Source organism: Pygocentrus nattereri, chromosome 9 (genome assembly GCF_015220715.1).
Source record: "Pygocentrus nattereri isolate fPygNat1 chromosome 9, fPygNat1.pri, whole genome shotgun sequence".
Lineage (NCBI taxonomy): Eukaryota > Metazoa > Chordata > Actinopteri > Characiformes > Serrasalmidae > Pygocentrus > Pygocentrus nattereri.
In genome coordinates this window covers 43,835,678-43,859,869 of record NC_051219.1, presented here as the reverse complement: position 1 = coordinate 43,859,869, position 24,192 = coordinate 43,835,678, and the positions used below count along the sequence as shown (strand labels likewise).

The 24,192-nt window shown below is 43.0% G+C and overlaps 1 protein-coding gene across 2 annotated transcripts in view; it reads left to right on the top strand.

The window, feature by feature from the left end:
• The first annotated feature begins 631 nt into the window (after positions 1-631).
• slco4a1 (solute carrier organic anion transporter family, member 4A1) overlaps positions 632-24,192 on the top strand; it is a 75,983-nt gene continuing 52,422 nt past the window's right edge. Inside the window, exon 1 of one of the 2 annotated variants that reach the window (XM_017700959.2) lies at positions 632-789. The gene's annotated coding sequence lies outside the window, so the exon portion shown is untranslated. Of the gene's footprint in view, positions 790-17,578; positions 17,705-24,192 lie in introns of those variants that run through there. The other variant, XM_037541457.1, reaches the window with a different exon arrangement.

Here is a 24,192-nt window from a genome sequence, read left to right as displayed (position 1 = left end):
CCACCTTGTAGGTGTAAAGTCCGAGACGACAGCTCATCTGCTGCTGCACAGTTTGTGTTGGTCATCCTCTAGTCCTTCATCAGTGGTCACAGGACGCTGCTGGCTGGATGTTTTTGGTTCTCAGTCCAGCAGCAACACTGAGGTGTTTAAAAACTCCAGCAGCACTGCTGTGTCTGATCCACTCAGACCAGCACATCACACACTAACACACCACCACCCAAACAGCACCTGCTCTGTGAGGGTCCATGGGGGTCCTGACCACTGAAGAACAGGGTAACAGAGTATCAGAGAAACAGATGGACTACAGTCTGTAACTGTAGAACTACAGAGTGCAGCTATACAGTAAGTGGAGCTGATGAACTGGACAGTGAGCGCAGAAACAGGGAGGTGGTCATGATGCTGAGCCTGATTGGTGTGTGTATTTCTTTATCTTTAGATTTATCATCACTCTATTCCACATATTAATCTACTAAGTCATTTTTTCTGGTCCTGCTTGATCTCGTTTGAGCTCCTCTGTAACTGCACTGACAGCGTCTCCCGCCCGTCTCAAACAACGGCTCAGATCTCACCTATTGGTTCAGACGCGTAGCGCCACGGGGGGGCGGGCTCTGATTGGACGGAGAGCGATGAGCGTCTTAAGCCAATTCGAGTCAGCGGCAGCGGCGGCGGCAGCATCGGCGACGGTGGCGCGGTCAGTGCGGGATGAGAGGCGGCAGCGACGAACGTGACTGACTGACACACCTCCCAGAAGGCGGCGAGGCAGCCTGACTCGGTGGCCGTGTGGAAGATGTGAGTATTGTGCGTCGTCCTTTGTTCTGAGCGGTCCAGCGGTCAGCGCTACAGTAGCCGCAGCGCATGGCAGCATCCCTCATACTCAGGCGAGCGGCAGGGCGTCCAGGCTGTGGGTGCGTAGTGCTGAGGGATGAGGGCTCTGAGGCTTACAGAAAAACAGCTAAACGTTGGGCGAGCCGTGCGTTTCCCTTTTCCAGGACGTGTGTGACGATCAAAGGGGTGTTGATTCATAAACTCCTGCCAGGCCGTCAGCAGACCTGCTACTGGCCACGTTAGTGTTCATAACGCTCTTATGAAGCCCTTATGAAGTCGAGCTGGGGTGCTGAAAGATGAGGGAGGACACACAGCTAACTGGAGCCAGGCAGGCCACACGGAAGAGCTGTCATTAGTGCCTTTGTCAGCTGTGTCGCATTCACAGTGGACCACCTTACAAGATGTGCACCTGCTGGTGACTTGAAATGCCTCACTGAGGAAAGCGCAGCGAGTGGGCCTGAGAGTTACTGAGGCACGTCGTGATAAAAGGGATGGAAGATTCTGCTCTGCCATGCCAGTGTTATATAAGCGGCTGGCAGTCCGTGTTTAGCTGCTGCTTGGAAATCAGATTAAGTTGTAAAGGCCCAGTGGACTTTACATCTGCATCCTCCTGCTATAAGGCTCTACAGCCTCGGAGTCGCCCTGCTGCAGAGGTGGTACTGACCTGCTGTCTGGACCGTGCTGAATGAAACCACTACTTCACTACTCTTGTAAACACATAGTGTGCAGTACATCATAATCTGCTGCTTTCAGACCGTAATTGTTGCTGCTGCTCCGACTTACGTTACTTACGTTACTGTAACCTATTTTCTCATATTTTACTGTCTATTTTTCATTTCTGCCCAATATGTGTAAGTTTATGTCTTGCTGTTCCCTCTGGATGCTGCAATTTCCCTCTGGATGAATGAAGGTAGAAGGGTGCATGGGTGAGGCCGGTTTGAGGTCGATGGGTTCTTCAGGTTCTTCTTGAGGTTGGTGGGTGGGTCTGTCTCTGTCTTTCTTGGGTGATGAAGCTAGTCAGTGCCAAAGATGTAGGTTATGAAGCTACACTATATTTCCAAAAGTACTCGCTCGTCTGGCTTCACACGCATATGAGCTTGAGTGACATCCCGTTCTTAATCCATAGGGTTTAATATGATCTCGGCCCACCCTTTGCAGCTATAACAGCTTCAGCTCTTCTAGGAAGGCTTTCCACAAGGGTTAGGAGTGTGATTATGGGAATTTTTGACCGTTCTTCCAGAAGAAGCTCTAGAGTCCAGTGGCGGCGCTTTACTCCACTGCATTCCACGCTTTGCATTGCGCTTGGTGATTTAAGGCTTGGATGCAGCTGCTCGGCCATGGAAACCCATTCCATGAAGCTCTCTACGCTGTTCTTGAGCTGATCTGAAGGCCACATGAAGTTTGGAGGTCTGTAGTGATTGACTCTGCAGAAAGTCGGTGACCTCTGCGCACTATGCCCCTCAGCATCCACTGACCGCTCTGTCATTTTACGTGGCCGACCACGTAAGAGGTCATGAAGCTAGCGCAGTGTAAGCTAATCTTAGATTAGTGCTCGGATGTTAACGTGTTTACAGACATGAATCCTAAAAGCTTTCAAATTTGGCTTCTCATTCACCAGCTTCTTGTTCCCGTTCCGCCTTAAATGGTGCCACGGTTACATTCTGGCTCACGTCACAAATCATCTCTCAGGATCAGCTACGTTATCATCTGATCACCAATCTCATATTTGGGCCAGAAATCAGCCGATCAATCCTTCCAGCTCTTATTACTACTACTCCTCTAGCTCACGTTGTTATTTGTATTAGTAGTAATAATACATAGACCTGTCACTATAACCTGACTGCGGTTATTCGAGCTGACTGCAATTATTTGTCACAGTAGCCAGCTTTAATATTAATGTGTTAATAAGGAATTACATAGACTTTTTTCCCCAGGTTTTCTTCTGGAAGTGTAAACAGGCATTCAGACTAACAGGATGTCATGATATCTACAGTCCAATATAGTCATTGCATTTAGTTTTTATATGTAATGTAGATGGAAAGTTTGGAAAGTTTCCTGTATAGAAACACATCATTGGACGCATGAAAAAAAAACTGGTTTATTAAGTCTAACTTAATAATAATGCACTATGACACATTTAGAGGACGGTGGTGAGTGATGTTTGTTAATTGGAGCCAATTGTTAATCACGGGTTATTTGTTTGGCAATTAATCGTTATCTAAAATCATCTTAAACTTCAAATCATGACAGGCCTAATAACAAGTACGTATGGAATGCATGTGTGTGAAGCTACATAAAGGCTTTAAGCATGTATTTCTGAGAGGTTTCTCATTTGTACCATTTGAAATCCTCCCTTTAAGAGTAAGACTGGCCTCTCCCATATGTCTAGTTTGTTTGTTCCTTATTCATTTGCCTTACTCTCACCAGTAAAATGTAACATTTTGCCTTAATAATAAACCCATCACTGCCATTTCGTCATCCTTCTTCAGCTATTTTTCCTGGTTCTGTCATCACAACCAGTTATCTTCGTCCTTCCAACCATCAGAGGCCGTTTTCATTGCCCTTGTGTTAATCTGGACAATATCCCCAACAGTAGAGACATGGTTTGCATATGCAGGTAAAGCTATAATAGCACTACATGTGCAGTTTGTATGACTGTAGACTGTTCTTCTTACTGATTTACTTGTTGGGTGGACACGCCTCTTTAATGAGGGCCTTCAGCTTGAGTGCAGAATTGGATAAGGACTATAGATGCATATTGCGTAGATGCATGGCTGTTTGCATTATAGTTAATAGGAAACTGGCCCCCCTCCCCTCTGAGCTGGCTCTGATCCCCTTTGAGGTTTAAGTGGTGTATGTTGGCTCATTGTTAGTTATTTATAATTCATGCAGAATTTGTTCTCTGTGAACTGCATTTAACCCTTCCAACCCCTGCTCTCTCCCCAGTGGCAGTTCACCGTAAAAATCCCATCAAATATTGATTCCCGGGCAAGACATGGTGTCAAGAGTCCTCTGGTACATCACTTCCCCAGTCGCTTATGATCAGTTATGTCTAAGTCTGAAGACTTATGTATGCCGCTGTTGTGAAAAGAAAACCTTGTATGTCCATTTTTGACGTTTTCCAGTTTTTGACATAATTTAGATGAACCTGATACCCTTTACATTGTATGTAAATTTCATGATGAATGGAGTAAAATAAACGACCCAAAAATTCTGGTTCCATTGACTTACAGTCAAAGTAAAGTAGGTGTTTTCCTCCCATTTTGGAGATGCAAGGTTTTGTTAAGACAACAGCGATGTGTTGTAAATAAGATGTAATGGGCACTGTAGGACATTTTTCATCTGTGTTTTGCCTCCATATGAGCAGGAACATCTATGTTTTTTCATTGCCTGTCCAATCAGCAATGAATTTAAACTGGTTGACTTCTAAAAATGCTCATTTGCTAGTAGCTGTATTGCATTGAATCAGTGTTGCCGGGCCTGGATCAGTGCGAAACAAATTCATGAACTACCGCAAACAGTACAGGGAGATTCACTCGAAAGAGGCCCCGAATATTCTGTTGTAACTCCAGTTCGGATGAAGCGATCCGAACCAAAAAAATACACTACATACCTTGATGTATGTGTAATCGATTGCATTACATGCGATGCTGGAAGTGAGTCTCTGTTTTCTGCCAGACACATGAATGAATGGATGGATGAACTTTGTCATTGCACGCTGTACTCGTACACTTGCACAACGGAATTGAAGTACAAACCTCCTGTTTTTCTTGTGAAATTCTCAATCAGTCTGATGTGTCACACGACCCTCTTCCCATTGAAAAAACCAAAGTTGGATCCAAAATGTCCGACTTCAAAACGGCCGCCATGGTCACCACCCATCTTGAAAAGTTTCCCATTTCCCATTCCCATTTTATTTGGGTGTATCCATATAAATGGCCCACCCTGTACATTCCGATAACAGATTAAGACAGAGGTGTTTATGCTCACTTCACTGAACGATCTGATGGAAAACCTCCGTTTCCATGCTCACTACAAGTAGTCAGATCAAAACGACACGCATGCTTAGAGTACCACTTAGTGTAGACGTTACCATGACAACCAGCATCACGTGAGGTCCAGTGAGAGTGAGATGAGCAGCAGTGAGCAGTGATTGTGTTTTTAACTGTTTTAAAATGACGCCAGACTCGGGAAAACATGCTTCACATGTCCTCATTAAAGAAGGCCGAGAGGAAGACGTCGTGTTCTGAGACACATAAGCTGGACGTCCGTCCCACCGCCGTCTTTTAAAGATCAGAGCATGAACTTCGTCTCCTCTGCAGACCAGTTTCTGCTCCGCCGTGTTGAACGGTGTAAACTCTCACTGTGACGCGACGCTCATGCAGAACGGACTTAAACGGCCTTAAAGTGCATATTAGATCATCAAACATAGACACGGTTTAATGCATTCCTAGCAATAAGATGCACATCTGCCATTACTACACTAATTGCCCACCTTAATGGTTTCTCTCCTGCTCTCTGAATCTGCAGCAGCCTGAAGAATCGGCTGGTTTTATTGGTCCCTTGACTTGGTTTTATTGGTCCCTTGATGCCTGTTGCCTGACGTCTAGCTGCTGTGTCTGAAGGGCGGGTCAGAGCGCACTGTACTGTGGTTCTATATATGGGTTTTAGATGCACGCGGGCTTTTGAACACACAAGATGATGAGGTTGCGTTGTTGCGCTTACGTTATAGCCATGCATTGTTTTTTGCATTAAAAGCTGCATTTTTGCTCTGCATTCGACTTAATCTTCACTCTGTTGTCGTCTTCATCCTTTCAGCTTCTCTCTTTCTCTGTCTGTGTGTCTTCATCCTCTCTCTCCTCCTTTCTCTCTCTCTGGCTTCTTTTCTTTATCTCGCCCCTGCTGGTTGGAGACTAGGATAGTGAGTCAGCTTTACTGCGGAGAAACGAGGCTGGGCACGCGCCTCTCTGGAGGCACAGACCTTATTCTTCTCCTGCTATCTTGTTCGGTCATACTCAAATGTCCATGGTTTTGTACCGTGCCAGGTCAGCTAGACTTCTTTAGTGGCAGTAGACAACGAAGGGACCAGGGGACTCAGGGCGTCATGTGATCTAAACACATGAGCATTTTAAAATCTATTGAAAATGATTTTATGCAGAATGTCATCCTGGCCTTGGATATACACTATATTGCCAAAAGTATTCAGTCACCCATCCAAATCATTGAGTTCAGGTGTTCCAGTCACTTCCATGGCCACAGGTGTGTAAAGCCGAGCCCCTCGGCCTGCAGACTGCTTCTACAGTCGCTCTCAGGAGCTCAGTGAGTTCCAGCGTGCGAAGCCAGACGAGCGAATACTTTTGGCAATATAGGGTAGTTGCCGAACTCATTAGGTGACGTAGAAAATGTTCACTAATTTTTTTTATTATGTTGCATTATGTTATAATTAATCAAGCAAAATTATCAGGAGGCATCGATTATGATATAACATTACATTTGTTTGCACTTTCAATGACCTGGTTGGAAAAAGACTGTGGGCTACAGACACTTTGTGTGGGAAGCAAGCTAGAAAAGGGTGTGAACTTCTGGTCTAGACTACTGGCTGCCTTTTAAGGCCTGAATATGAATTATAATTAATACATAATTATAAAATTATAATTATAAATAATTTCATAGTTCAGTGTTTTGTGTAAATGTTATTGACACCTGCCCATGCCAAGTTTCTTCTGAAATCAAGGTTATTAATAGTGAGATTGTTTCCCATTTGCTGCAGAAACAGTGTCCACTCCTCTGGAAAGGCTTGATGTTGGAACATTGCTGTGAGGATGTGGTTACTTTCATCCACAAGAGCTTTAGTGAGGTCAGCTACTGATGTTGGGTGATTAGTACTGGGTGGAGCTCCATCACTCCAAAGAAAGCAGCTCCCTGCTCCACAACCCAGTGCCTGGGGGCTTTATACCCCTATAGCCTATGCTTGGCATTCGGCACAATCACATTAGGGCTCATTGAGTATCAGCCAATGATGTAATATTTGCATCTTCATAAATAACATACAGTACTGTGTGAAAGTCTCTCTCTCTCTCTCTCTCTCTCTCTATATATATATATATACACACACACACTCACTGGCCACTTTATTAGGCACACCTGTTCAGTTGCTTGTTAATACAAATAACTAACTAATACACTAATAACAGCCAATCACACGGCCGCGACTCACTGCATTTAGGCCTGTAGAGGTGGTCAAGACAACCTGCTGAAGTGCAGACCGAGCATCAGAACGGGGAAGAAAGGGGATTTAAGGGACTTTGAACGTGGCGTGGTTGGTGGTGCCAGACGGGCTGGTCTGAGTATTTCAGAAACTGCTGATCTACTGGGATTTTCACGCACAACCATCTCTAGGGTTCACAGAGAACGGTCCGAAAAAGAGGAAATATCCAGTGAGCGGTCAGTTGTGTGGATGAAAATGCCTTGTTGATGTGAGAGGTCAGAGGAGAATGGGCAGACTGGTTCCAGATGATAGAAAGGCAGCAGGAACTCAAATAACCAACCAGAATCTCTGAGGAACGTTTCCAACACCTTGTTGAAAGTCTGACACGAAGAATTAAAGCAGTTCTGAAGGAAAAAGGGGGTCCAGCCTTTTACTAGCTGTATCTAATAAAGTGGCCAGTGAGTGTATATATAATAAACAGTGATGTTCTGGATGTTGGTGTGTGTGTTGACCCATCTCCAAGCCTCTCCCCGAGGAAGCCCAGTATTATATGTAGTTATAAAGCAGCTCCTGGTTTGACCAATCAGTGCTCAGTAAATTGAGCTCATGATGTCATTGATGATATTAACGAGTCTCTGTGGCGGCTGTGAAGGTGTCCAGGAAAAATATTTGTCCAGGAAATTCTTGTTCCTTTTTATTGTTTTTCTGTTTATCTGAATTATGAATACGACTTTATTCTAATGTATATTGTGATAAACTCACTGCTGAGGGAAACTGGTTAAAAATTTGCTTAGACGCCTAAAACTTTCACACAGTGCTGTAGCTGCACACTGCAAACGTCAAGCGTACTTAAGGCAATAACACTAATCCGACATACACAACGTGGCCTGTTCCTTTCATTTCTGTTCCTGCACCTCAAGCACAAAGGTTTTGCAACTCGCCAGTGAAAATGTCGCAGGAGTGTGTTTTATGCTGCTTCTAGTGGCAAAAAATAGACTCAAAGCATAAAAGCGCAAGCTTACATTTTCAAATTGTATACATAGATTAAAATAAATATTAGGTAATAATATTGATAATAATAATAATAATAATAATAATAATAATAATAATAATACATAAGGTAACTTATGCAAGACTGATGCAAGACCCACTGCTGCATTCATGGCAGCTTTGCAACAGTGGCTTAAATTAGAGGTACACCAACATTTGGATTTAAATTAGCCGGAGTTGCAACATAAATACAGTTTCTTAAATGAAAAATTAGTTGCCTGTTTAAATAACATCAAATCAAATAAAAACACTAACATACACTCAACCTATTAATATACACCTGGATCGGCTAAGATCCTGAATAAAATCGGGACGTTCGTACTGTTTACATATCAGTGTATCTTTACAGAGAATGCTGGACTCCCTCGGTTGTCCTAAATTGGACGTTGTGCCCGTTCGAATCCTAAATAAGAGCTTTACAGTACATTACACATCCCAGCCCAGACAGTGTTGATTTTATGAGGTTGCGAGCGCTCGTGTCAGAAGTAAAAGCTGTGTGTAGCTCCATTAGTAACAGTCTCATTACAGCGATCACCCTAGGCTTGGTGAGCGGACTGGGTGCTTCTCTAGGTCATTCATTCCACTCTGTTTCACCTGCTTTCCCCCCAAGTCCACAAACGTCTGCCAGACAAGCCACGCCCCCAGAGAAGTAGGGCATTCTGTTTGCTCTGGCACATGTGAGCGTGTATATGTGTAAGTGGCCATGGTGGGGGGGTCGAATTTTGTCCTTTTTCAGCCCTTTCAGAGGGGAATCCTTGTTCATTTGCCATGAAAACAGAGTTAATGTCAGCTGTTAGGAATTCCAGTGTGTAGATTACGCAGTGCCATAACTCAAAGCCTGTTTGTCATCTGGATTTTTAAACCAATAATATTTAAATGTTCTAACAAGAAAGTTAATGTTAGCATTACAGCATTTCAAAATGGAAAAATAAAACACATCATAGGTTTTCTGTACCTGGTTGTTCGTTTAAGTGATTTTTAAAATCTTCGTGTTTTAGGCACACATCGTTTTAAACACCTGTATTAGACCTACAGAAGAAATACATCAGAAACGTAGAGGCTTTCTTTTTTTATATTTACACAACAGCTGCACTTAGATGTCGCCACTTTGTTATACATTAGACACAATATCAGCTGCTTGTGTTCAGACATTCTCTGGTTTTACATCACATTACATCCCACATTTTTGCTGTGTTGTATTTTCCATCCATGTAATAATATTTGTGTGATTTTTCAGGCTGAATTAATCAGGCTGCTTTTGTTGTTTTGCTTCTGAGCCCGATATAGCCTATGTAAATTATGGCTGCCCCTTCTATTGTGCTTTATTTAAAAAGCGGTCCAGACTGAAACATTCCTTATAGCTTCAAGTTAATGGGGTGGGGCCAAACTACTATAGGCTGAATAATTGGTATATGTAAATAGGGCTGGCCGATCGAAAAGTAATCGAAACCAACATTCAGAACCTCTAACCGACAATCTTGCCTGTGTCGGTTGTTTCGATTATTCCTTTACCCACTGTGTGTGTTCATGTACTGTCCCTTTAAAAACGTACTACAGCGCGTGTGGTCAAGTGACTCCGTCACGTCCAGTCTACGCCTTTAAAAGTGATCTGTGACCGATCTGAACAGATCAGCTCCTAAACCCACATATGCAAAAGAACAGAGCGTCACGCGGCTCATCCAGAGGTAAACAATCACAACTGCCAACGAACGCAGGTCGCTCCCAGAGGATCAGCTTCATCTTCACCAGCATCACAGGAGCATCATGAAGCTTCACTGACTGACAGCTGGGCTCATCACCCAGAATGTGTTCGAGCCGTAAAAAGGGCGCGGTCACTTCTTCGGTTCACGTCCTCGGATTCTTTAAACTTCGCTTTCAGACTTTTAACTATTCTTTGACACTGCGGCCTCGTTCTCCTGCGGCCTCGTTCTCCTGGGACCTCATTCAGATGTTTCTTTCAAAATCTCTTGAAACGCTTTTTGATCAGTCTCTTCTAATGTTTGTACAGAAATATCACCCCAAATGTTTGAGTCTCAGCAGCATGGAATTATGACGAATGTTGAGTTGGATTGATGGAAAAAGCCGCATGAATTCCGATCTGGCTGTTGAGACGATTTACAGTAAAATATGCAGAACATCTTTACAGTACAGACCTTGTCAGTGATCTATGAAGGCAAACCCCCCCCCCCCCCCCCCCCAAAAAAAAAATCCCAACAAAATAATAGTTCATTTATGACATTTCAGGTAAAATATTCAGTTAATTGCGATATTGATTTTTTTTTTTGTACTGAAGTTTCTCCGTTCTGGACTTTTTCCTTTCACTCCACCACATTTCAGAGTCTAATATCCGACTTTTTCCTCCTACATTTTGAGAAATCTGTGGTTCCTTTTGGTTTCTGTGTGTATAAAAACGTAACATGTCAAAACGAAAGAAGCGCAAAGCCAGAGCACCAATCAGGGCCCAGCGGTCACTTTGTTTAGAGCTGGTTTTGACCTGTTGGTCATACCGACCCAGTGCAGCACGCGGTTCAACGTCAGCGCAGCAGCGTAAAACTTTGTGAGAGTCTGTTCAACATAAATGATGAACTAACCTAACTTTGTGTAAATAGAGCTCAATATAGAAATATGTCCACATATGCAGTCGAGACTGACGCGGCTTTTTTCTGAATTTCTACAAACACCAGTTCATTTTATAGTAAATGAGTTTGGGCTGGTTTATGTTTATGAACAGACGCCTACAGATCAACATAGTAAAGGAGCTCATCTGTGATCCTGAGTTTAAAGCCAGTTTTTATTCAACTTAAACTTGGAACTAAGTTGTAAATAAATCTGAAACTGAAACTTTGCTTGTGTGTAAAAAGTGATTTCAGAGCCACTCGGTTCTCCCTGATGGAAACTGTTTACCTTCAGTGTTTTGTGCTTCTGATCATTTTAATAGACGTCAGCGTCACTAATTAATGACGTTCTATTAAAAGACTGGTTTACCAAGAGAGACGCTGGAGGACTTTCACCTGAAATGAGTTCATGAAGCCAGTCTGGTTATAAAAATGATAACAGGACATCAGAGCCAGAATTACTCTTTTAGTACTTTTACTTTATACTTAAGTACATTTGAAGGGAAATACTTTAGTACTTTTACTCCAGTGGAGGTCTAAAGGGAGGAACTTCGACTTTTACTGGAGGAATATTTTACCTCGGGTAACTACTTTAACTCCAGTACATGGTTTATGTACTTCGTCCACCGCTGATTTGAGGTCATATCACCCAGCACTATATCTAAACGAGGACATCAGCTTACTTGTTTTAGCCTCTGCACTTCCAATGTGATCCCAATGGAGTGAATTAATACACTTCAGTTATTGAATTCGGCAAGTGTTGTTACTCTGGCAAAAGGGTGGTCAGGGTTAAATATTTAAATAACTACAAATTTGAATCTTGTGTATGTGTTTTAGCTTCCCAGGACACGTACAGACTGTGTTTATATTCCGGTTTTAGGAAGTGTTCAGTCATAATGGTAAAGGCTGAGCGAGGACAACCTGAGGCTTATTCTGGAAAGCAGTACTTTTTAAAGTACTGATTACGTTGCAGCTAAACATAGCAGCTCAGCAGGATCCTCTTGTAGGTCACGATGCCGCGCTATATTAGACTCAGGATACTGTCTCTGAGTGTCTGTGCGTGTTATAATATGCATGTATGCTGTGGATGCAGACATTACAGGAATCACATCGTTTGACAGTGCAGTGGAAATCGTTTACTAGGTCAGGGGCACATTAGATCTGCTCACAGCAGATCACATGGTTCAGGTGGCTGATCCACTGATCTAACAGGTCTGGAGACTGACCATTACAAGAGACGAGGTACATATCGCTGTTGTCAGTACAAAACCTTGTATCTCCAAAACGGTAACTTTACAAGAGAAGGAAAGAACCTACTTTTAATGGAAGTCAATGGAACCAGACGTCTTTCATTTTGTGCTGTTTCTTTTGGTCCATTCATCATGAAATTTACACACAATGTAAAGAGCAACAGGCATTTTCAAATGATGATAAATGACAAAAATAGAGAAGTCAGGTTTTGTTCCAATATGCTTTCAGATGTTATGTCAGAAATATTTTATTATGCTTTGAACAGAATTTAATTTTTTTTTATAATACAACTCTAAATAGTACACTATTTCTAAAAGTATTCGCCCGTCTGGCTTCACACGTATATGAACTTGAGCGACATCCCATTCTTAATCCATAGGGTTTAACATGATGTCGGAACACCCTTTGCAGCTATAACAGCTTCAACTCTTCTGGGAAGGCTTTCCACAAGGGTTAGGAGTGTGTTTATGGGAATTTCTGACCAGAAGAGCATTTGTGAGGCCAGACAATGATGTTGGACGAGAAGGCCTGGCTCACAGTCTCCGCTCTAATTCATCCCAAAGGTATTCTATGGGGTTGAGGTCAGGACTCTGTGCAGGCCAGTCAAGTTCTTCCACACCAAACTGGCTCATCCGTGTCTTTATGGACCTGCTTTGTGCACTGGTGTGCAGTCATGGTGGAACAGGAAGGGGCCGTCCCCAAACTGTTCCCACAAATTTGGGAGCATGAAATTGTCCAAAATCTCTTGGTGCTGAAGCTTTAAGAGTTCCTTTCACTGGAACTAAGGGGCCGAGCCCAACTCCTGAAAAACAACCCCACACCATGATCCCCCCTCCACCAAACTTTACACTCGGCACAATGCAGTCAGACAAGTACCGTCTCCTGGCAACCGCCAAACCCAGACTCATCCATCGGATTTCCAGATGGAGAAGCGTGATTGGTCACTCCAGAGAACTCGTCTCCACTGCTCTAGAGTCCAGTGGCGGCGCTTTACTCCACTGCATTCCACGCTTTGCATTGCGCTTGGTGATGTAAGGCTTGGATGCAGCTGCTCGGCCATGGAAACCCATTCCATGAAGCTCTCTACGCTGTTCTTGAGCTGATCTGAAGGCCACATGAAGTTTGGAGGTCTGTAGTGATGGACTCTGCAGAAAGTTGGTGACCTCTTGATTTCACGACTGGACTTGCTGCACAGGTGGCGTCCGATCACGGTACCACGCTGGAACTCACTGAGCTCCTGAGAGCGACCCATTCTTTCACTAATGTCTGTAGAAGCAGTCTGCAGGCCTAGGGGCTCGGCTTTATACACCTGTGGCCGTGGAAGTGACTGGAACACCTGAATTCAGTGATTTGATTGTGTGACTGAATACTTTTGGAAATATAGTGCATATTAAAGCCCTGAGGACAGAGCTACGCAGAAGGCTTTACGTTTTTGCTTTCTGTTTATCACCTCTTACCACCCTTATACTTGTTTTTCATTAATTTGTTTCATAATAAAGCATAAATACTTAAAATCATAAGGTTTTTATGCTAAATGTTAGGTCTGGATGTGCTGTACATGTTTTTTTATTACCATGACGGTGTTCTGCGTCCAGAATCATCAGTATAGCCTGTATTGCTGTCATATAGTTAGAACCTGTATAGTCACTTGAATGCAGCTGGAACATTGATTTCCCAGGTCATTTGTCTCAGACGTGCGTTCCGAATAGTTCTGCCTACACTAGTTGTGTCAGATACTGGAAAATGTCATACTAATTCAAGCTTCAGTACCAGCTGATCCACACGAGGCCCCGACTGTGGCCTCATCTGGTGCAGCTGACCAAGTTCGGTGGCTTCTCAGGCGGTTCAAGCAAAAACAGAAGCACAGCAAGCGCTTCAGTAGCTCTGTTCCATGCTAAGGCTAACCTCAAAAGACTGGCCATTCCTTTATGTCTGCTGCCTCAAAAGCAATGTGGACTTATTCAGGATCAGACAGCGGGAAGTGATCGAGGTTTTTCTAAGATTCATTTTTATTTCTAACATCTATGACAACACAAGCACGGTTTGCACTGTTTTTGCTTTATCTGCATTTATTTGTGGCATAACGGCAGCGTGGACGAAGTACACAAACCATGTACTGGAGTTAAAGTCGAGACACCCAAGGTAAAATATCACTCCAGTAAAAGTCGAAGTTCCTCCCTTTAGACCTCCACTTGAGTAAAAGTACTAAAGTATTTACCTTCAAATGTACTTAAGTATAAAGTAAAAGTACTAAAAGAGTAATTCTGGCTCTGATGTCCTGCTATCATTTTTATAACCAGACTGGCTTCATGAACTCATTTCAGGTGAAAGTCCTCCAGCGTCTCTCTTGGTAAACCAGTCTTTTAATAGAACGTCATTAATTAGTGACGCTGACGTCTATTAAAATGATCAGAAGCACAAAACACTGAAGGTAAACAGTTTCCATCAGGGAGAACCGAGTGGCTCTGAAATCACTTTTTACACACAAGCAAAGTTTCAGTTTCAGATTTATTTACAACTTAGTTCCAAGTTTAAGTTGAATAAAAACTGGCTTTAAACTCAGGATCACAGATGAGCTCCTTTACTATGTTGATATGTAGGCGTCTGTTCATAAACATAAACCAGCCCAAACTCATTTACTATAAAATGAAATGGTGTTTGTAGAAATTCAGAAAAAAGCCGCGTCAGTCTCGACTGCATATGTGGACATATTTCTATATTGAGCTCTATTTACACAAAGTTAGGTTAGTTCATCATTTATGTTGAACAGACTCTCCCAAAGTTTTACGCTGCTGCGCTGACGTTGAACCGCGTGCTGCACTGGGTCGGTATGACCAACAGGTCAAAACCAGCTCTAAACAAAGTGACCGCTGGGCCCTGATTGGTGCTCTGGCTTTGCGCTTCTTTCGTTTTGACATGTTACGTTTTTATACACACAGAAACCAAAAGGAACGACAGATTTCTCAAAATGTAGGAGGAAAAAGTCGGATATTAGACTCTGAAATGTAGTGGAGTGAAAGGAAAAAGTCCAGAACGGAGAAACTTCAGTACAGATACACCAAAAATACTAAAGTACAGAAACTCATTACATTTACTCAGTTACTCAGTTACTCAGTTACTGTCCACCACTGGATAACGGTTATGACAAAAGTCATAGAGGAGAAAGAACTCTAACCAGGTTGTCACCATTTTAGCATGAAACTCAATATTTGGGCTCCCACGCTGCACAGAGAAATCTCAAGCCAACCAACTGACACACTCAGAACAAACTTTATAGCACTGTGACAAGTTTACGTTCCTTCTGCATTATGACATCCAGTTGGTTCACATTGTGCCTGTTAAGAGGATACTGGCTGCAGTTCTGCCTTTAAATGTCACTACCTCAGCCAGAGAGAGCGGAGTGCAGTGAAGCAGAGTGCCTCGTTAGAAGCCAGAGCCTCAAATTACATCTCCTATTATGTAGTTACTTAAAACATAAATATACTGGCCGAGGTCATAACTGAGGGTGTTTGAGAACACAGAAACTGACCAGTAGAAACTTAAAAAGTTTGAGCTGATGATGCAGTGATTCAGTCACGTGACGTTACTGAGTAGGAGGAGCTCATGAGGGTCATTTCAGGCCGGTTCATCACATTGATGACAGATTTGAGTCAGTTACCTAAACGAGTCTGAACCATCGAGTCCGAGAGATCGGATCTGAGCAGTCATGCTCGTAATGTGAATGTAGCCTAAGCCAGTGGGACTTCTACTTTTACTGGAGTGGTATTTTACCTTGGGTGTCTCTACTTTAACTCAAGTACATGGTTTGTGTACCTCGTCCAGCTCTGGGCTGAGCTGTGGTTTATATTAGCGTTTTGAGCAGCGTAGCAGTGGAAACACACTTGTGCATGCATAATTTAAAAAACCTCTCTCCAAGAGGTTCTCTCAAGCCTCACTCCAACCTTCTGAAAGTCTCACTTACGTCACCTCACCAAATCTGGCAACCCTGATAAATTGCCCACTATTATTACTATCTATTAGTAATATAGATAGTAATAATACTGCTCAGACTTCTGTGGGTTTACGACAAAACAAAACATTATGTCTTAAGTAAGCAGCTGTTTGTTGTTCAAGGTAGCATTTTATTCCTGAATATGTTTATATATATATACACACACTCACCAGCCACTTTATTAGGTACACCTTGCTAGTAAAAGGCTGGACCCCCTTTTGCCTTCAGAACTGTCTTAATTCTTAATGACTTTCAACAAGGTGTTGGAAACGTTCCTCAGAGATTCTGGTTGGTTATTTGAGTTCCTGTTGCTTTTCTATCATCTGGAACCAGTCTGCCCATTCTCCTCTGACCTCTCACATCAACAAGGCATTTTCGTCCACACAACTGACCGCTCACTGGATATTTCCTATTTTTTGGACCGTTCTCTGTGAACCCTAGAGATGGTTGTGTGTGAAAATCCCAGCAGATCAGCAGTTTCTGAAATACTCAGACCAGCCCGTCTGGCACCAACAACCACGCCACGTTCAAAGTCCCTTAAATCCCCTTTTTACCCCGTTCTGATGCTCGGTCTGCACTTCAGCAAGTTGTCTTGACCACTTATATATATATATATATAAATATATATATATATATATATACACACACACCTTTAGGCGTCTAAGCACATTTTTAACCAGTTGACCTCAGCAGTGAGTTTATCACAATATACATTAGAATAAATTCATATTCATAATTCAAATAAACAGAAAAACAATAAAAAGTAACAAGAATTTCTCGGGTCCATATTTTTCCTGGACACCTTCACAGTCGCCACAGAGACTCGTTAATATCATCAATTACATCATGAGCTCAATTTACTGAGCACTGATTGGTCAAACCAGGAGCTGCTTTTTAACTACATATAATACTGGGCTTCCTCGAGGAGCGACTTGGAGATGGGGAAACAAACACGCCAACATCCAGAAAATCACTGTTTATTATATTTTATGTATCTCATTATTAATTAATATTCTATAAATTTTGTTCAAATATTAACACTTTTCTCAGCAAATAAACACAAACTACACAAATAAATAGATTTTGAAAATGTGTCTTGGGTGCCTCAGACTTTCACACAGTACTGTATATATGTGTATATATATATGTATACACACACACACACACACACACACACACACACACATATTGTGTGTGTATATTTATATATGTATATATTTGCTGATACTGAATCACTGGAACCTTAATATCAGCTGATTTTTTTAGCCAAATGATGTATGTCAGGCCCTAATTTCAGCATTATGATTACCAGCACTCACAGTAAACTAAAGCATAAAGCGTGTTGCCCCTACATTCTCACACTAATGCGTCAGTGGGTCGCGCATTCCCAAAGACGCAAAACAGGTTGCAACCGACATGAATTCATAACACCGTTTTTTTCATTGCAACCACAAGGAAGTGCAAGCCGTTGTCCTCTCGCTCAGTGCTGTCGTTGTACACAATACTGCTAATGGATTAACTGGGCTCACTTTTCTGACTCACCTGGTGGAGCCAGGAAGTGCCTCCCAGGTAAACAAATGAAGCAAGCTTAAGTATAAAGTCCGTTTGGCTGTCATCATCATAATTATGTGGTGTGTGCTTCCTGATAAACACAGTGGAGAAGGGCCTCGAGTAGTTATGAGAGACTTTGGGATTACCTAGTTCAGATGCCTTTCACACAAGAGACACGTCGAGTAGGGTCCAGCTGGAGCGTGGATGTCTAAGGTTTGTTGTTCTTCTTACAGCTGCTGATTTTCGTTTTTAGCTGCGTCCCAAAGCCGAGGCTGCAGCTGCATCTCTCGGGCGCTATGCCATAGAAGGCCGATCCAAAGTGAAGCACCCTTCTTATACAGCCTAGAAATGCAGCCTATGTTCTGGGTGATATGACGGACGCATCGGATGTATCCTTACAGGCCTTCGGTTACCCGCAGTTCGCTGCGTTGGAACGACGCAAAGGAGAAAAAAACAGCTCAACGGAAACATCGGGGAACGAAGCCGTTGGAGCAGAGCTTGTTTTAGAATGTAAATTGTTCCCGTACTTTAATTTGTGTTAAATCACTGGCTTAGTAGAAAAAGCAACAATATCAATGCAACACCACCAGTTCCCTCACGAGTCTGGTGGCCTCACCACGCAGTCTCGTTAGGCTTCATTAGTTTGACCAATAAGCTACTGAGGAGGGGTCTTCATAGGACAGTCCTACCGAGGCTGCAGCCCAGGCTCTGGAACGCAGCTATTGCATATCAGGATTCTTCACTTTCGGTCCTGGAGGGCTGAAGTCCAGCACATTTGGGTTATTTGCATGCTTGAACAACGGGGGCAGTCGTGGGCTGGAGGTTAGGGAACTGGCCCTGTGACCAGAAGGTCACTTGTTCGATCCCCAGCGCCGACAGTCCTTGAACAAGACACCTAACCCCCAACTGCTCCCCAGGCACCGTGGATAGGGCTGCCCACCGCCCCGGGCAAGTGTGCTTTAGTGTGTATGTGGTGTTTCACTTCACGGATGGGTTAAATGTGGGGGGGAAAATTTCCCCGTTGTGGAACTAATAAGGGTCTTACTTAATTAATCAGGTGTGTTTAAGCATGGACATCACCAGACTGTGCTGGACTCCTGCCTGCCAGGACAGGAGCTGTACGTATAACCCGTATAATATAGAATAAATAGCTTTCTGATAAAGTCTGTATTCAATCGGCTGTAAAATTTCGTTGGTACACGCTTGGGCCGCAACTATGGAACATTCTCATTTTAGAAGATTTCCTTGAGTATTAACTAAAATATTCCATAAGAGTAAGAAAAGCTCAAGATCACTGAACAACTTTTTACATAACTCATAAAACTCTGCAATCCTATTATTCATTTTATTGTCACTGTTATGGTCATTGCTATGGTTGCTATAATTAATTAGTATTAGTGCTATTATTGCAAATATTATTGTGATCGACTAAGTGATTCATTTTAATCCAGTATTGTAATTTGAAGTACTACACAAATGAAAATTATTGCTTATAAATAATTATTTTCATTGCAAGTTGCATTGAGTTGCTAAACTGGGGATCCTGTCCAATCTGGCAACACAGTAGGAGACTTAATCGTTCTGCACCTGAAGTTAAGACCAATACTAAGGCCAGAGTGGGTAATCGGGGAGTAGGCCGGCAGCATTTTGGGCCACTGTAATGCATGTAAGCACAGCTGTAGTGAGTGTGGGTGTAGCCAACTCAATGGGGTCTCACGGGTGATCGCCAACGGAGACCACGGCGGTAGAGCGCACTGCCTGTTATTTTCTCTGTGATGACTGTATCCACTGCACTGCTTCCAGGTCCTTTTTGGAGGCCTTTCTTAGTCCTTGGCTCTTGGGATGTTCTTTCGGAAATCTTGCAAGGAGCTCCTGTGGGTGGCCGAGTGACGTTCCTCCCACTTATGAATAACTGCCCCAGTGGGTCAGTAAGCAGTGCCATCTATGCTGCTCATCTACCTTGTAGCGAAGGTCTTGGGATGCCAGAGTGGGTAAGGAGAATGGGGGAATTCCAGATAGGGTGGCAGCATTTTGGGCCCCTTACTTATGTTACTTAGCTAATGTCAGCATCGTTTGTAGCATACTGACCTGTCATGATTGTCGCAAAAATGTGTCAGTTTTTTCTGTATCGCTGTCTAGCCACCCTGTTTATCTCAGTAAAGCATATAACTGAAACATAAGAGTGAGAAAGATGAAGATGAAAATGCACATATTTTAGGAAAAGTTATTCCGTATGAAGGCAGTGCGGAGTAGCAGGAGAAAGTTAGAGATTAAATAGTAAGCTGGTCTGCATCATATAACTCCCCGTCTGAAAACAAGTCCCACCCCGGCCCTGGCTGATACTGCCCAAGTCTCGCAAGCTATGCCAGCCTGGAGTCTGGAGTGGAGAGCTGGTGGGGTGTACTAGTGTTTATCTTGGTCCACCAGTGTTCGTGTTCCACTGGAAGTGCACTGGTTCATAGAACCGGTAAACGTGACAGATGTTCAAACAGCTTATTCAGTTTTCAAATATTTTGATAATCTAATATTATAGAACCTTATAGGATATTTGGTGCAGTCCTTTTGTTGGGGGGTGGGGGTGGGGTGGGGGGGGGGGCGTTCTCCTATAAACCTGGCACATTACAATTTCCCAGTAATCTATAGGCTTCTGCAGATTCCCTGGACCAACCTGTAATGGGACGATGCGAATGGAGAGCGCACTGCCTGTTATTTTCTCTGTGATGACAGTATCCACTGCACTGCTTCCAGGTCTTTTTTGGAGCCCTTTCTAAATGGTCCTTGGCTCTTGGGCTGTTCTTTCGGAAATCTTGCAAGGAGCTCCTGTGGGTGGCCGAGTGACGTTCCTTCCACTTATGAATAACTGCTCATAGGAACGTTTAGAAGTTGAGAAATCAGTCAGTAAGCAGTGCCAGTGCTATGCTGCTCAACTACCTTGTAGCGAAGGTCTTGGGAGAGCTTTTTCTCTCTAACCATCATGAGATGTTTCTTATGACAGATAAATAGTTTATTGCATTCAGAGGTGGGTACTTCTTTTTTTCAGAAGGAGAAGTACGAACATATGCTCCAATATGCTCTAACCCATCTGATTCTAATTAGCACAGGAAGGAGAGGTTCTAATTAGAGCAGATGTCGGCAACATGTGGGTCCTTTTACTGCCCTGTTGCGGCTCCACAGCAGAATTAGATAAAAAAAAAACGAAATAATCCTCCTTTACAGTAAAATAAAGCTCTGCTGATCGTTCAACGCAGTTTAACAGTAAATGGTCTTAAACTCTGGAGTTAATGCAGAACTGCTGATTCACCCTTTAACCCTGAAGATCAGCGCAGACGGCTGGTCACCATAGCAACGACAGCGCACTTGCCTGGCTAACAGGCAAAGAGAAAGATTTAAGACGAACTTCAATAATTTGGAGACAAACTGACTTATTTACATTTATAAGCGCTCAGCTGGTTTCCTGATACGTCAGCTTTTCATGCCATCCCACCTTAAATGGTGCAGCGGGTATATCGTGGGGCCTCAGGCACCGTTTAAGTTGAGACGGGAGAATTTGAACAAAAAGCTGGCGAGAAGAGAAGAGAAGCGACTTCAGACTCGTAAAAGGACAAACGTTAAGAGACATTTTACAAGAAGCTTTTACACTTTTGCGGAAAAGTTTCCTGCTGGAGATGTGAGAAAAGCAGCTGTAGCTGAGCTGAAGCTTAAAGCAGAGCAAAGTAAGTCTGAGTTTTTGTTTATGTTATATTTTTTTGGCCTATTCTAGCACATCAGCACACACTGAGACACATTTACAGCCAAGATGGCAAAATGGACATGAAATGTGGCTCCCAAAGTGGTCTGACCTTTGTTGAAAGGAAATATAGCACTTGGGTTGCGACCCCTGAACTAGTTGAATCAGCTGTTGTTTTTTTCTGATTGTGTTCAATATTTTTAAGATTAAGTGATTAGTCCCTTATTAGTCCCTTAAAGGAGAAATTTCACCTCCACATTTAACCCATCCGTGAAGTGAAACACCACACACACACACACACACACACACACACACACACTAGGGGGCAGTGAGCACACTTGCCCGGAGCGGTGGGCAGCCCTATCCACGGCACCTGGGGAGCAGTTGGGGGTTAGGTGTCTTGCTCAAGGACACCTCAGTCATGCGCTGTCGGCTCTGGGGATCGAACCGGCGACCTTCCGGTCACGAGGCTGGATCCCTAACCACAATGTAGGTGAATTCATTCCTCTCTACAACATTTTTGGATTGGGATTGGAATACTGAAATGTCCTTAGCTGAGTAGTTTGGTCATCAGGACGTCCCTAATTAAATAATAAGGTGATTTCTAAAGGACAGGTCATTTTATTCATTAACTTCTTCAGAGCAGTCATTTAAACCAAAACTACCCAATTGACAGCAGTCCCTTGGTCAGGAACTGACCACTAATGAATGGCTATACAATGACAGTAAAACTGACCGTGAGAATGCTTGGTAAAGATCATGCATCACAAAAACAGATCAAAGCATGCAGCCATGCTTTCACAGCCAGACGGTTTGAGTAAAATAGGCATTAATGCATAACATACGAGTTTGTGCGGTTCGAATGGTATTGATTTTACTAAGCTGAGGTCTTTTTTTGGATTTTATTGTGCAGCAACTATGTGAATTGCTGAACTTGCTGTTTCCAGTAGTCAAAATATGAGAAGCCACTGCAAGCATATCATATATAAGAAGGAGATCAATAAAACTGGATCAGTGATCATCTGAAACAGTACCGTACCAGAAGCATGCTGCAAAGTAAACGAAAGATATCAGTCCAGAACGTCGCATTACTTCACCTTTAGTGTGCGCATAACGTTACTGTAGTGTTTATTTGGCAGCCTTTACTGTAGTAGCACTTGGCAGCCTAGCATATTTGACCTACATTGTGCAGCTGTTATTATATTGCATATCATCTATGAACTCACAAAGATTGGATTAGACCAAATATCAGCTTATCACTGTTGTCAGAGGAAAACCTTGTGTCTCCATTTTTGTCATTTTTCAGTTTTTGACATATTTAGAAAACGCCTGTCACCCTTTACATTGTGTGTAAATTTCATGATGAATGGACCAAGAGAAACGGCCCAAAATGACTTGGAAAGACGTCTGGTTCCATTGACTTCCATTAAAAGTAAAGTAGGTTTTTCCCTTCTCCTGTAAAGTCATCGCCGGAGACACGAGGTTTTCCTCCGACAACAGAGATGCTTCTTATTAACGGACTCAAATTCTCTGGGACTTCGCTAATTAAATAATAAGATGATTTCTAAAGGACAGGTCATTTTACTCATTAGCTTACTCATTTTAGTCATTTCACCAAAACTACCCAGTTGACAGCAGTCCCATGGTCAGAAACTGACCACTAATGAATGGCTAGAATAAAATAATGAATCGTTTTGAATAAAACAGGCCTTAATACACAACATTCGAGTTTGTGCTGTCCAAATGGCCTTAATTTCACTATGCTGAGGTCTTAAAAAGGTACGACAGAGCACTTAATAGGACTGTATTGTGCAGCAAGCCTGTGAATTGCTGAGCTTATTATTTCCAGTAGTCAAAATATGAGAAGCCACTACAAGCACATCATACATAACACAGCGCGAATAAAGACTTTAATGCATTTGCAATTAATGCCAACTTATTTTCAGTTTGTGGGTCAAAGAAATCCCTTTGTCCTTTGAGGGTTTGTGGACATGATTTTCAGGGACTGGAAAGAACCAAGACCTCTGTTCTGACGGGGAGGCAACGGCAGAGGCTCGGAAATTGATGGCGTGAGTCCATTCTGAAGCCTGTTCTTCCTCTTGCCTGAGGCATCCGAGGGGAATATAGGCACTATAAAAGTGGGAACACAAAAGCAAACAAGGAAGAGAGAGAAAGGGAAGCTGTGATTCGAGACAGATGATGGTATTACGTATGCAGGAGAGGTTCTGCTAGCTTGCTTGACCACTCGATTCTTTTGGTTATGTGATGAGAGACTCGTTGTGGGAGGGGGAGGTATGCACAGCACATCATATTTCAGCATGACATCTGGCTAGATAGACGGCTTTATTAGATGGGGAAAGCTGGACTGGATTGAAAGCTGGATTGTGGACCACCCGTAAGATGATTAGAGGTAGAAAAGCAGCCCAAGAGCAGCATAACGTACACAGTCATCTCAGAACTGTTCATATAAAAGCCCCTTTTGTATCTCTGAACAACTTGCCATCCCCAAACTGTCATTCGGTGACCTCCACCCAAAACACTGCAACCCCACTACAATATCTAGCTTTATCTTTGTCCTCCTTTGAGCTCCATGGTGTCTGGATTTAGGCCCATAGCTACACGCTCCTCACATTTTAACGTCCAAGTTCATCCACTGTGGCATCTTGAGGGCGGTTTCATTACTGCGTTAGCTCAAGAGAAGTGTATTACAAGAGTACGCAGAAGCGTGAGGAGCAGAGTGAACACAAGGATTGACTTTAGCTGTAGAACATTCCCAGAAATCATTGTGACCTACTTTCCTTTTCAGACCACACAAAGCTGTCTAAAGCCACAGCGGTGAACGACTTCAAAACGGTTTACACTTCAAAACCATAACATTTTTGAACGATTTACTGGGCTTTATCGCAAACTTGTCCATCTGTTACACATGGCCGCTGATATGACTTCATCACCAGTGGTGGACAGTAACTAAGTG